Source organism: Mustela putorius, unplaced genomic scaffold (genome assembly GCF_011764305.1).
Source record: "Mustela putorius furo isolate JIRA1106 unplaced genomic scaffold, ASM1176430v1.1 tig00000198_pilon_pilon_pilon, whole genome shotgun sequence".
NCBI lineage: Eukaryota > Metazoa > Chordata > Mammalia > Carnivora > Mustelidae > Mustela > Mustela putorius.
This window is the reverse complement of record NW_025421311.1, coordinates 314,216-327,792: the sequence shown is the minus strand read 5'-3', so window position 1 is coordinate 327,792 and position 13,577 is coordinate 314,216. Positions and strand designations below refer to the sequence as shown.

The 13,577-nt window shown below is 50.7% G+C and overlaps 1 pseudogene; it reads left to right on the top strand.

The window, feature by feature from the left end:
• The first annotated feature begins 9,378 nt into the window (after nt 1-9,378).
• Nucleotides 9,379-12,002, top strand: LOC101673029 (annotated as a pseudogene).
• Nucleotides 12,003-13,577: the final 1,575 nt, after the last annotated feature.

Below are 13,577 nucleotides of genomic sequence, written 5' to 3'. Positions count from 1 at the left end.
AGAGGTTTATGCCAATTGCCAAGAACGACTGTTTTAGTTACAGGTTTGGTGACCAGGAAAGTGACCACTGTGCGGGTCCACAGGCCCGGGAGACGGACTGGAAGCCTGGCTGGGGCTGTTTTATTATCGGTTTCCACACTCGGCTGCTCTAGCTGTGGGTCTGTGACGACGCTTTGGGTTTCCAGGTATGGGTGTGAATCTGAGCCCTGGGTCGACCAGTTTGGAAGTACAGTGACCCAAGGAAATGGCTGTAGAGGCTCTGGGGGAAAGCCGTCCGACACAGAACTCTATCCGTGGCGTGCATGGACGTGTCCTTCCTCCTCTGTTCCAAAGAAAACGGGTCTGAAAGCTGGCTCTGGTCTGGAAGCTGCGGAGAGCACTGTGCGTTCCTATCACGATGTGTTCCTCCGGCCTGCTCATCGATTCCGCTCTGGGTTTCTCTTGCTGGGCAGATCCCCACTGCTCCCAGCCGCCTGTGTGCTCACGGGAACACCGCGGTGTGTCCGCTGCGTCCAGGCTCTCTGAAGCGCAGGCAGCCCTGGAGGGCGTTTCTAACTTTGCCACGCATTACCATGAATGCATCCACCTGTCCAGGGGACTCTGATGTGTCTCCACCTGCCCACTGCCGCCTCTGTGCACAGCCTCCTGGTCGCAGTCGCTGACCTCAACCCCCGGGGACCCCTCCTGCAATCCGCCTTGCTGGAGAAGAGCCACTGCCCAGCGTGCGGTGCTGCTCTGGGAGACCGTGAGCTCTCTGGGCCGACAGATCCAGACGTGCTGGGTCTGGGGGAGCCTGTGTGGACAGCGGGGTCTGCAGCAGTGAGCCGGCCCATTGGAGCCGCAGCACGCCTGCTCCCCTGCTCCACACCACCCCCGGAGCTCAGAGCAGTCGCAGCTCGAGTCCTTCCAAGTGTCGTGTGGACTGTTCTTGCAGCCAGCCCTGACCCGGAGCCTCGCAGAGAACGGAATTCTGGGCGACGGGGTCCCACTGGACACCCCGAATTCACAACAGCTTCCACCACCTCTGAGTTAAAGGGTCTTATGCAAAGGAACTATAACTTTCAGTAAAACAGCACCCCACGCCACGGTCAGTGTGACCACTGGATGCCCATCCTTACGGCTCCCCGGTCAGCCCTGCTGCTCCTCTGTTTACTTGAAACTTGTTCTCTCTTCCGCTGTTTTCCTTGTAACCAGGAATTCAATTCCTGATTTCATTAGAGGTTACTAGAAAACCCTGTCTTGCTCAGCTTTCTTGTTTAAGTTTAATTATTTTTTGTCAGAGAAAGAGAGCACAGGCAGGGGGAGGCAGAGGGAGAGAGAAGCAGACTCCCCGCTGAGCAGGGACTCAATCCTGGGACCCCAAATCATGACCTGAGCTGAAAGCAGATGCTTGACCATCTGAGCCCCCCAGGGACCCCCGTCCTTGTTCTGCTTACCTTCACCATCAGACCGGAACCCTGACTATGTCTGCAGTTTCCATCAACTAATGAAATGCACTGTTTAAGTAGAATATGCTTAATTGGATGCCTTTCCATTTCTCTAAAGACTATAGGGGACTGCATCTGGTCTGATAACTTTCTTAAGTCAGGGCACAGCCCTGTTTCCTGGAGGCCGGTGAGGGTGAAGTTGGCCCGTTTTCATGGTCAACCCCACCGCTGAGAAGACAGGACTGTGGCGGGAGAGCTGGGCACCATGCTGGTGGTGGGTTTGAAGGATTCGGCTCGTACCTGGTGAGCACCCAGCCTCGCAGGGAAGGTCTTCCAGGGCTTAGGTCCAGGGCTTTTCTAGCAAATGCGGTCCAGCCAGTCAGAAGGTGCGAGAGCCTGTCTGCATCTTGCATATGAAGAGAGAACAGGAATGTGACTACGACAAGAACTGACCAGAACTGACCGAGGACACGGAATGTCTCAGATCTGCCCCCCTGCCACATCTCTCTAATAAACATGAACATTGTGATAAGAACTGAAATAGCTTAGAATTTTCACAGAGATTGGACGTCGTAAAGCTGCTCCTAATTCATGACTTTAATATATTAAATTAACATCCCTAAGCCACTGAATTGAGAGTGGCTGTGGGAGTAAACAGTTTCCAAAATTTTCTTTTACATAATAAAATAAGTGGCGCATAGATGGCTTGGTCGTCAAGCTTCTGCCTTCAGTTCAGGTCATGATCCCTGGGTCATGGGATGGAGCCCTGCATCAGGCTCCCTGCTCAGTGGGAGGCCTATTTCTCCCCCCCCCCCCAGCTGTGGTCCTGCTCCTGTCTGTCAAATATATAAATAAAATATTTAAAAGAAAGAGCTGTCTAGAAGAAATCCTTTATAGATGAATTTAATTAGCCCGGCTGATGCCAGGCAATTCCTCTCGACTTCCCTCATAAGGGACCCAGCCTGGGGGGACTGGACCACCTGTTCTGTGCATCTGTCACAAGCTGGCATCAGCGTATTAAACCAGTCAGGTAGCTCCGAGATGAGTCGCACGTTTCCTTCCTACAAATGTTCCTGCCCCTGAACCAGCTGGCCCGATTTCAGGAACCTTCTGCCTTAGAAGACCTAGTGACAAGTCCTGGTCACACTGATCCCTTCATCTGCCCTGTTTGGATGAATTTACTTCAGTCTGGGACCTTCTGTTCCATTTGCCTTAAACCCACAAAGAGCACGCCAGCCCAGTCTCCCTGCGTGTGGTCCTGGCGTCAAGTTAGACCATCAGGATGTTCAGGCTCTGATAAACAGAAACCAGAATTCAAACTGGGGTAAATACAAGCATGTGTTGGCTCACAGAGGGAAGTGTGGGGGGAGCGCACTCTGTGGGTGTCTGAGACGCGTGCTCCTCGGATCTGCCCGCTGCTGCAGAGGTCTGCGCACGGGCCGCTGTCAGGGGTGGACGGCAGCTCCAGGCACCATGTCCAGACTCACGCATGTGCCAAAGGTGAAGACTACGGTGCCTTGTTTGTTCTAAAGAAAGAGGAAGCTTCTTTCCCGAAGCACTTCCCGCCAGCCAACTTCCTGTGATGTATCACCGGCCAGAGCTGAGCTGCATTCCCACCCCACGCTGAGTGACCGAGGAGGATCTCCTCGCAGCTGCGTGCTGACGTGTGGGAGGGTGGAGCCCTCACCGAACCCAGCTTTTATTAAGAAGGAAGAAGAGAGGACGGATGCTGGGGAGGCCAGCCATGGTGTCTGCCGCGTCGCTGTGCACCGTTCTGTCATCAGAGAACCTGGCTGTGGAGTCAGGCAGCTCGAGAGTCACGCCTGGAATAATCCATGGTCCTTCCAGGTGGCCTGCATCACACGGCTTAATTTTTATGTGGCTTGGGGAGTTTTTGTTTTTTGTTTCCATCTTTAAAGTGGTTATAATTGTATTTTAGGGTTATTGAAATTATTGAAGAGGGGCGGCTGGGTGGCTCAGATGCTAAGCCTTGGGCTCAGGTCACGATCCCAGAGTCCTGGGATCGAGCCCCACATCCGGCTCCCTGCTCAGTGGGGAGCCTGCTTCTCCCTTTCCCACTCCCCCTGCTTGTGTTCCCTCTCTCGCTGTGTCTGTCTGTCAAATAAACGTAAAAAAAAAAAAAAAGTCTTAAAAAAATTATTAAAGAAGAATGGCAACAATAACAATAAAACAGAAAAGATTTCTGGAATTCTGGCCTTTGTCAGTCGTCACTTCAGCTTTTATTCCTCAGCCCCTCCGACCTGTCAGCTCCCCATCCCCGGCAAAGTCACTTCCAGTTGTGTCCGTGTCATTCACTGCTTTGCGGGCAGAGGTTTTACTTGAGAAACCCAATATCCAAACTCTTCCAATCCCACTGTGGAGAACCCTGTTCATTTCCATCCTACTGAGTACGGAAGGGCTTACTGAGCTGACATGTGAGCAACATTTTTATTTATAAAGAAAAACATCGCAGCCATGTGGTTCTGACTGAGGAGACTGTAAATTATGCAGAAGGGTGACAGCCAGATACCCTAGACACAAAACACTTGCAGGCTTGTCGCAGAACCGAGACAGACGAGCAGACACCAACCCCATGACCCCAGCATCTCCTGTGACCTAGTTTCAAACAATGTTTTGCACTGAAGCTGGTCTCGGGCCAGTCAGACCCAAATGGCTGCGGAGTGTGGCCGTACGTGAGTCCCATTTTGAGGCACAGGGTGAGGGAAGTGATGTGATGGTCCCGCTGACAGGACCTGAATCCATCCTGTGTGGAGTATTGCATGTGGTGGATCATGCAGGTAGGTTCCGGGCAGGAAATGGACCCAAGATGAAGGCCTGTTTCACTGTCAGGGAGCTCACTACCTTTCACTTAAAATGTCCTAGTAAACACATGTTGAGAGGATTTCTTTCTGTCCTGTTTAGGTTGGACTTTTTACCTTTGCACTCAAGGGCAGCCAAACATGGGAAAGAACTCTGACTTTCCAGTTTCTCTGCTTCGGGGAGGGGGAAGGTCTCTAAACCATGAGGAGGAACATTTCCTCCCTATGTATCCTGCATGGGGGCAGCCCCAGCCGAGGGGAGCGGCTTCTCTGAGGGTTAGCGGGTCCCAGGGACCCGAGTCCACACTGCCTGAGCTGGGGGGGGTGGGGGTCGTGCTTGACGCCAAGCTTGGCGCTTCCCCTCCAGTCTTGTGTCTCCAGCCCTGGCTCTGCAGCTTTCCTCTGAGCTTCCAGACCAGAAAGTCGGCTAGATCTTTTGGCTTCCTTTCTGAATGATGGTCTAAGAATTCAACCCCAGCTCCCAGGTGCTGCCTGAATGGTGGAGGCAGTGCAGAGACCCCTGCCAGTGGGCCCACCAGGCTCCCCCGAGGACAGGCTGATGGCCGACCCTGCTCTGTGTCCCTGCTGTCTTGATGGGAGCTTGGACAGAGCTCAAATGCAGTAACCCCCCGGAGTGGTAGGAGATCTAGGTTCGAGTTCAAATTCTGCTATTTTCTCGTCATCCTGGATAGGTCACACCCCTTCTGGAGGGCTAGACAGCCTCATCTGTAAAATGCCAGTGAACTGATTTCCCTCACCAAGTCATCTAGAGAGAGCCTGGGAAACATTTTCTCATTTCATCTTCAACACAAGGAAGGAATGGTATGAAGCTAGAATGTATGATATTTCCTGACTTGGAATGGCGTCTTCAGCAATTCCCTGTTATCATCAGAGTGTGGCGATGAATGCTGGAAAAGGCGGGTGTTCAAGTGCACAGAGCTCGGAGGATGAGGACCCTTAGGAACCAGCTGTGGTTTTTTTCTGTGTCAACACTCAGCCCAGGCAACTCTTCCGTGTGAATGGACAGCAGGCAGAGGGAACGCACTCTTCAATGTGTACTGTATTTTGTTACTGAATCAGCAATCCAAGATCGGGAGCCAAAATGGGTAAAGGGAAGAGCCTTCCCTGTATTTGCATCATAAAAGTCTCCTTTGCAACCTGCAGGAGAACAGTCGCCCCTAGGAGAGGAAGGTGACACAGGCTCAGCTAGCAGTCCATTTGCAGTGGATGCTAGCGTTTCTGACTCAGGAATGAATAAACTTCAGAGCTGCAGATCTGATTCTTTGTGCCCGGGGAAGGCGGTGGAAAGGCTCTTCGGTGTGGGACATGGTGGCAGCTCTGATGGGCGCTGGTGACACCCATCCCGGGCGCGGCAGAGACGCGGAAGAGCCCAGTGGGGGCCAGGAGCCAAGTAGAGCAAGGCAGGAGCTAGGAAAACAGGGGTACGGGGTGGGGGGCTCAGAGGGCAAAGTGTCTGCTTTCTGCTTAGGTCCTGATCCTAGAGTCCTGGGATCAAGGTCCGCATCTGGCTCCCTGCTTGGAGGGAAGTGTGCTTCTCCCTCTCCCACTCCCCCTGCTTGTGCTCCCTCTCTTACTGTCTCTCTCTGTTAAATAAACAAATAAAATCTTAAAAAAAAAAAAAAAAAGGCGGGAGCTTGAAAAAAACGAGAAAGAGACCGCAGGAGAGGGGCCAGGCCCGAATGAGGACCGCTGCCCTCCCCAGGGCAGGAAACACCCCTAGGGGTAAATCGGACACACTCCAGATGTGCTCCTGGAACGTCAGGCTTCCGCCGCATCCAGAAGCAAGGCCTAGAGCAGGTAAAGGGAGAGACCGCAGATACCCGGTGCCTGAGATGCCTCTTTCAGAGGACGGCTGACTCCGGAGTCGCTGGGACCACAGCCAGTCAGCGGCTGCACACGGGGCGGGAGCAGTGGCTGTCCTGTGGCTGTCCTGTGGCAGCGGCGGGGGGAGCAGGTGCAGCAGGCCGGGTGCGCCCGACCCGAGGCCGAGGTCCAGTGCGCCTGGAGCCCGGGAGCGCTGCGCTGGAGTGCAAGGGGCATGGCTTCCCGCAAGCCGCTGTGCTGTGCGGGGTCTAGTGTGGCTCAGGGAGAAACCCGCCATCGCCCGCCCGCAGGAAGCAAAACCGAACGCTGGCCTCCGCACCCGGGGAGCTGCAGGCTGCGGGGGTCCGCACCTGCTCCCCGCACCGCCTCCTGCCAGACGCTCCGCCCGAACTGCTGGTTACTTCTGTCGTCCGGCTCTCCGCCACCTTCCGGGGCGTCACCCTGCTCCACACTGGGACACTGCCCCCAAATTAGGCCGAGCCTGGGAATGAGCCCTCCCAAAGCGAACATTAAAATGGAGCCCCACCCCAAACTCCTTCAAAGACTGCTCTACGCCGAAATCTGCATTTCTCTTCCAAAGAGAGGAGGCTTCAACCCGGCTCCTATGACACTTCCCTTTAAACCCAAATATGTTTCCTTCGTTGCACGGAACAAACGCTACTGGTGACTTGTTTGAACTGTGCGCACAGGGTCGGGAGCCGCGGTCTCCGTCCACGGTGGGTCACTGCGCGCGGCGGTCCGTGCGCCGCTCCCGCCTCCGGGACCAGGGCGCCCGCCCCACCGCTAGAGCCGCGGGGGCGGGCTGGGCACCAGGGGGAGCGCACCTTGTCACGCGGCCGTGACACAGAGCCCGCGTCCAGGCACGCACGTGGGGAGGGATGACCCGGGAGCCCGCGACGCACCCGCAGTCCCGCGCTGGGAGGAGCAAGCTCTTCCTCCGCAGGCAGGGACACTCCGCGCGACGTCCCCCCACTCCGCGGACGTGCAGGTGTGTGGCGTGCTACTGTCAGTCTCGGGGCGTCCCCGGGCCTCAGCCCCGGCCGGGCCCTCAGCTCTGTCTGAGCTCTCCCGGTCCCTCCAGCCCGACCCTCCAGCCGCCCGCACGGTGAGGGCCCCGCACGCCGCGCCCCGCAGGACCCGCTCTGCCCAGAGGCTGCGAGTGCCCGCTGTGTGCACGCGGTCACGTTCTCGCACGCATCACCGTCGCTCGTGTCTACGCCGGCTGCGGCCCCGGTGTCGGCCGCCGCTGCTGTGAACACCGGCTGGGCTGGACGGGTCCTCCCCACGCTGATGGCAGTTCCTCGGCGTGAACGCCCGGGAGGGGCCTTCTGGGTCGCCCGGTGCTTCTAGTCTTACTGTCTTGAGGCCAAGAAGGGCTTATCCTTTGGCTGGACAAAAGACAAGCTTGTGACCCCGGAATTCAAAGCCACTTCTACTTTGCACAGTGCTTCCTAATGCTGGCGTTCATTTCGGGCTTTCTAGGAGGTTTCTTCAATCCGTTGAGATCCAGGAGGAAGAGAGGGTAGCTCCATGGTGAAGGGCACGATCCTGGGAGCCAGACGTCCCGATGTCAGTCCTGCTTCTGTCTTCAGGACTTGTGTGAGCAGAGCAAGCAACTCAGCTTCCCTGTGCCTCAGTTTCCTTATCATAAACATACAGAGACATTAACGGTAGTACGGATTTCCTGCCAGAGCTGTGAGGACTAAGTGAATGACCCAATGTAAAGCATTCATGTAACTACACATTGTACCCTGAACATCCGGCACTAAGTGGTGCTACTATTATTTCCCTAGCTTTCTGCTAATACTACATTCTTTAAGTTGCTGTATCTTTTTTTCTAAAGATTTTATTTATTTGACAGAGATCATAAGTAGGTGGGGGGGGCAGGCTCCCCACTGAGCAGAGAGCCCGATGCAGGGCTTGATCTCAGGGCCCTGAGATCATGACCTGAGCCTAAGGCAGAGGCTTAACCCACTGAGCCCTCCAGGCGCCCCAAGAAAGCTAGACATGTAGTAAAGCCAGGTGCCCATTCTGTTCTTACAAAATTGACAAAGACACAGATTTCTGCTTCTAGTCATGATGGAGTAACTGGGATTGGCTAATCTCTACTGCCTTAAATAACTGAAATATATGAAACCATGTTTTTTAAATTAAAAACATTTTTTTTTCTTATTTGAGAGAGTGAGAGATAACATGTTCAAGCTGGGGGAGGAGCAGAGGGAGAGAGAGACTCTCCAGCAGATTCCGTGCCGAGCGTGGAGCTCAATGCAGGGCTCAATCCCATGACCCCTGAGATCATGACATGGGCCAAAATCGAGTCAGACACTTAACCAACTAAGACACCCAGATGCTCCTTAGAAAATTTAAAATATAATATAAAAATATATATACAATATAATACAATTAACTATAGTCTCCACACTGTATGTTACACCCCCAGAAATAATTTATGTTATAACTGGAATTTTGTACCTTTGGACGACCTTTGTCCATTTCCCTCAACCCCTCCCCCACCAAATCTGTCCTCTGTTTCTATGAGTTCGGATTTTTTAGATTCTACATATATGTGAGATCATATAGTATCTGTTTGACTTATTTCACTCAACATCACCCTCAAGGGCCATCCTTGTTGTCACAAATGGAAGAATTTCCTCCCTTTTTAATGGATGAATAACATTCCATTGTATATGTGTGTGTGTGTTTCATGTATACACTCCATCTCCTTTACCCACTCACCCATCAGTGGACACAGATTGTTTCCACGTCTTGACTATCGTAAATAATGCTGCAATGAACCCAGAAGTGCAGATATCTCTTTGAGAAAGCGATTTCATTTCCTTTGCATATGTTCCCCGACCGGGGATTGCTGGATCGTGTTAGTTCTATTTCTAATTATTGAGGAACCTCCGTGTGTTTTCCAGAGCGGCTGCACCAGTTTGCGTTCCCACCAACAGTGCACAAGGTTCCCCTTTCTCCGCATCCTCGCCAGCACTCATTTCTTGTCTTCCTGGTTCTAGCCGTTCTCACGCACAAAGCGGTGTCTCATCCCGGATCTGCATCTGCATTTCGATAGCTGGTATTTTAAAACCTTGAAACTGACTATTTTAAAGCCACGTGGGGATGGGTATAAACAGAGAAGGCGAGAGGTCCCAGGGATGAGCCAGGCAGGCCAGTGTAACGATGACGGGATTGACGAGCTATTACGGATGCAATGAATCCTCACAAATTTAGTGGCTTAAAACAACATCAGTTTCTCCTCTCATGGTGATGGAAGGCAGAGGTGCGGAATGAAGAACCCGGTAAAGACAGTGCGACAAGAAGGGAGGCGTCGCTCTGCCGAAGTCCACGGACTGATCCACGAAGCTGAGGACGAGAACTATCAGGTGAAGCAAATGGAGACCATGGAAACCACCGGTGACGCTGACAAGACTCTGTTCGTGGAACTGGTGGCAGATGAGAGCCGGGTAGGAGCGGGATGTTAGCCCCGGATCAGAGCGGGATGTTAGACCCAGGTGGATGGCCCAGGCAGTCACACAACGTCCCCCTTTACAAGAGCCTCATGTTGGACAAAGGCTCTGCTATCACTGTCTTGAAATTCTTAATAATTTTGAACACGAGGCCTCACAGTTTGATTTTGTTCTGGCCCCAGCAACTCATGTAGCTGGTCCTGAAACAGAAGAAGACTTGCAGACAAAGGTTATGCACAACTCTCTCAAGGAATTTTATATAAATAAGATCAGAAAATTGGAGCCGGAGGAGGAAGAGGGGTCACAGGAGAGTTTTTAAACTTAGGATGGTTGCTTTTGATGGTCTGGGTGCTGCCTCTGTGGCCCCAGAGAGCAAGGTTGATGGGGGCGCTTTCTCCCTGCCACCAGCATGTGGGTTCACAGGATCCCTGCCCTGGAGGGCACCCCTGTTTCCCTGGCTCACCTCCATTGTTTTTCCAGTGGCCTGGTGGTGGTGTGTAGAAAGGATCAAAACCTTATAGACTTTAACTACAACATATCTTCTTAATCGACCAAACTCACGTCACTCTGAACCCCAGCATCTGAGAGTAATTTTCCATCTTTGTTTTTCACAGATCTGTGTTCTTTTGGAAGCATTTGCAAGTTGATTTTATCATGATTTGTTCTAGCATTTTCCCAGGAATGCCAGTTAACTGGAATCAGAGCCAGAGTCATTGATTGCTGTCCTCAGGAAAGACACACTGTTGGCATCTGTCCAAGCTGCAGGCATCTCCCCTCGGATCAAAGTCTCTGGAAACGAATTTCACTGTGAAGGGCTGCTACGTGCACTTGACACAAACCATGCAAAGAGCCAAACATACCCACTACCACCCACCACCAGGTATGCACAATGTAATGTCCACACCTCCCTGGCCTGGGGAAGTCGTCCAACCATGACGGTGATCGATGAGAGACTTCCAGAAATCCCTGACACGGATGCTGCTGAAACTATGAATGGGAAGAGAAAAAATACAGTCTCCTAAACCATCTCTAATACTTATCTACAATCATTCGACTTGTTGGAGCACATTGAGTCGCAGCCTCAGTTTTGCACCAGGGATAACCATTTCTCAACATACTCCATGTTAGTAATTTCTGTAAAATTTAGGTGTAAAATTTCTGTAAAATCTTTGAATTTCCATTTATACTGGCTGCTCTTTCCATCCCCTTCACAGACGTCACTCACTGCAGTGTTCGCTCTTAGTGTTTTCTCTGTCAGTGCTTGAAGGTGGGAAGGGACGAGGGAAGAAGGAGGAGCCAACGGACGGACGGACGGACGGACGGAAGCACAGGTCTCAGGAAGACGGAAATAGACTTTTCACTGACTTCCTTGGTTTCTCCGCACTGACAACACACAGAAACACAAGGTCCAGAAACCCAACTCTTGTGGGCAAGGGGCTTCCATTGCAGTTAGGGAGACAGACGTGAACAGGAAGACGGATACAATCAAAGCCTGAGTCTTGGGGACCCATCCTTTCCTTCCAGGTCTTTCTTGTGGTACTCAGACTTCTCATGTTAATCTCACCCACCGTAACCCCCCGTCCATCCTTCCCACTCTTCCAGCAACACTCACCTAATTCCATCTTGTTTTTCCAGAGTCTGTTCTTTATTCTGAGTTAATTAAAACAAAACAAAACAAAACACTCCTAATATGTTAGCAAGCAGATAGGTTGTTGTCTCTTCCTAGACAACTCTGCTAAAAATTTTAAATTTAGCTTTCAGTCTTAAAAGGTATTCATTTAAAAGTAAACTTTCGCTGTGTTGGTGAGCACACAGAGATTCAGGGGAAGACCCTTACCTGGGGAGGGCAGGGAAGCTCTGTGCCCCAGAGCTATGCAGCTACTGGCTGTTCCTGAGTCACATCTTCGTCACAATAAACCAGTAACCTAAAACACGGTGACACACACACCTTTCTGCAGGAGACTTCTTCATGATGGAAAGAAGAACCCAAATTCACAGTATGGTGAACTCACTGAAAAGAACATTAAAGACGGAAAGACGGAGCCAGCTGAGATGACCATCAGTTTGTTAAAGAGGGAAACGGGTCAGAGATAGTGGCTGTCAATGCTCAGAAGAAACATTTCTCGATTGATGGGTTCCAAGAAATCAAGACAATCTTCAAGGTTGGAGCAAGACCATGGATGGAAAGGCATGGGTGTCTTTGGTTCTGTTTTTTGACTGTAATAATGAGATCTTACTGAACGATGTCTTAGAAGGGGAAAGAGTACTTGGTAGAAGTGATGACAACAGAGAGCTTGGAAAAGAGAATTCGGACCTATCTTCAGTCGATAAAGCCAATTATTGACTTCTACGAAGTGATGGGGAAAGCCAAGAAAATAGCTGCGTCTAAGTGTACTGATGAAGTTTTTGATGAAGTTGTGAAGACTTCGGACAAAGAAGGCTAACTCTGCATCTGAAAGCATCCTTGAAATCATGCTTGAATATTGCTCTGGTGGCTGCTATTACCACCCCCCTTTTAAGGCGATTTTAATCTTTCATATTTATATCTCAATTAATGGCTGAAAAGTATGCAGTAAAACAAATTACATTTTTTATCTTTAATTGTTTTTTGGTTACAGGAATAGACCGTGCTTTTGGGTCTACCCATCTTAGCTATGGGGCTCATGAAACAAAGAAGGGTATCAGCCAGTTCTTTGTCTCGACTCTAACAACATAACCCTCTATAGTTTGTGCCTTCTGTGAGCAGACTTTTTAGTGGGTATGTATATCCCTTCAACAACCACATGTTAAGATTAGGGATTCCCCACTTCCTTGTTTTCTGGAAGGTTTTAAATTTCCAACCTGTTAAGTGAATCTGTGGACCAAATTCCAAAGGAACTCTTCTGGTAGTCAGTTCCTCCAAAATGTGTTTGGTAAACAAACTCATGAAATGAATTCCTAGAAGCGTTTTAGTATTTATCAAATAACTGACCATTTCCTATAGAAAGGTAAGAAAACTTGGGCTTTGTTTTACAACATCTTACACAAAGTTGTGTGACAGGATGTCTTCTGTGCTTCCTGGGGTTGGGACAGAATTTCTGGGGGTTCAGAATCAGTTCCCTTCTGACGTAAAGCTGAGGGTAAGAGGCAAGGATCCCATCAAATGACATGTGCTCCTGTGGTCTATGCTACAGTGTTACTGATGAGTAAACTGATCATAATGACATTCCTAGCACTAGAACCTTGAAATGCATGTGCTAGGTTTATGGTAAAATGATTTGGTTAACATTCACTCCAAGTTTTTTTGTTTGTTTTTTAGAGTAAAGGTAGGGTTGGTATGAAGTAAAAACATTGAATGGTTAAAAATAATAATAAAAAGATAGAAGTAAACTTCGGAGTAACAACGGCAGGCCTTTCGCTAGGCAAATGTGGCATCCTGAAAAGCAGCTCGGTTGTTGTCTAAGACTTCGAAGTTTCAAAAGTGCTTTCAGGTATATTTCGTCACTTGATATTCTCATTGAGCTTATAGAATTCTCTGATTTTTTTCATTTTACAGATGAGGAAGCAGAGGACCAGGCCAGAGTCGTAGCAGGACGTAACAGGATCTCAAAGGTAAACTACTCGTGATTTTCAAACCCGGGGCTGTTCTAAAGACTCTTCTGCGGCCTTTCCAGTTCTGAAAGCCAAGTGCCTGAAAGTGCTCGTCCATGTGTTTGATTTTTGAGAAAAAGAGGAATTGAGGAGGGAAGGACAGGGGAGGGAGGAGACAAAGGAGGAAGGGACAGACTGTAGGAGTCGGGATGACAGTGCCGACCCACCGGTGAAGGGACCCGGGATGCGCCACACTGAGGGGAAGGGGCGCCCCAGAGCTGTGAGGCTCTTCCGTAGACTCTCTATTGTTCTTCCCAGCGGCAAGTCAAAAGTAAGAGAATCCACGAAATTAAAAGGGATGGTTCAGTACAGAATCTCCCTTGTCCTCCCGAAGCCTGAAGTAACAACTGAGACAGGTCACAGCTGGAGACGCGTCCCTGGTTGCATGG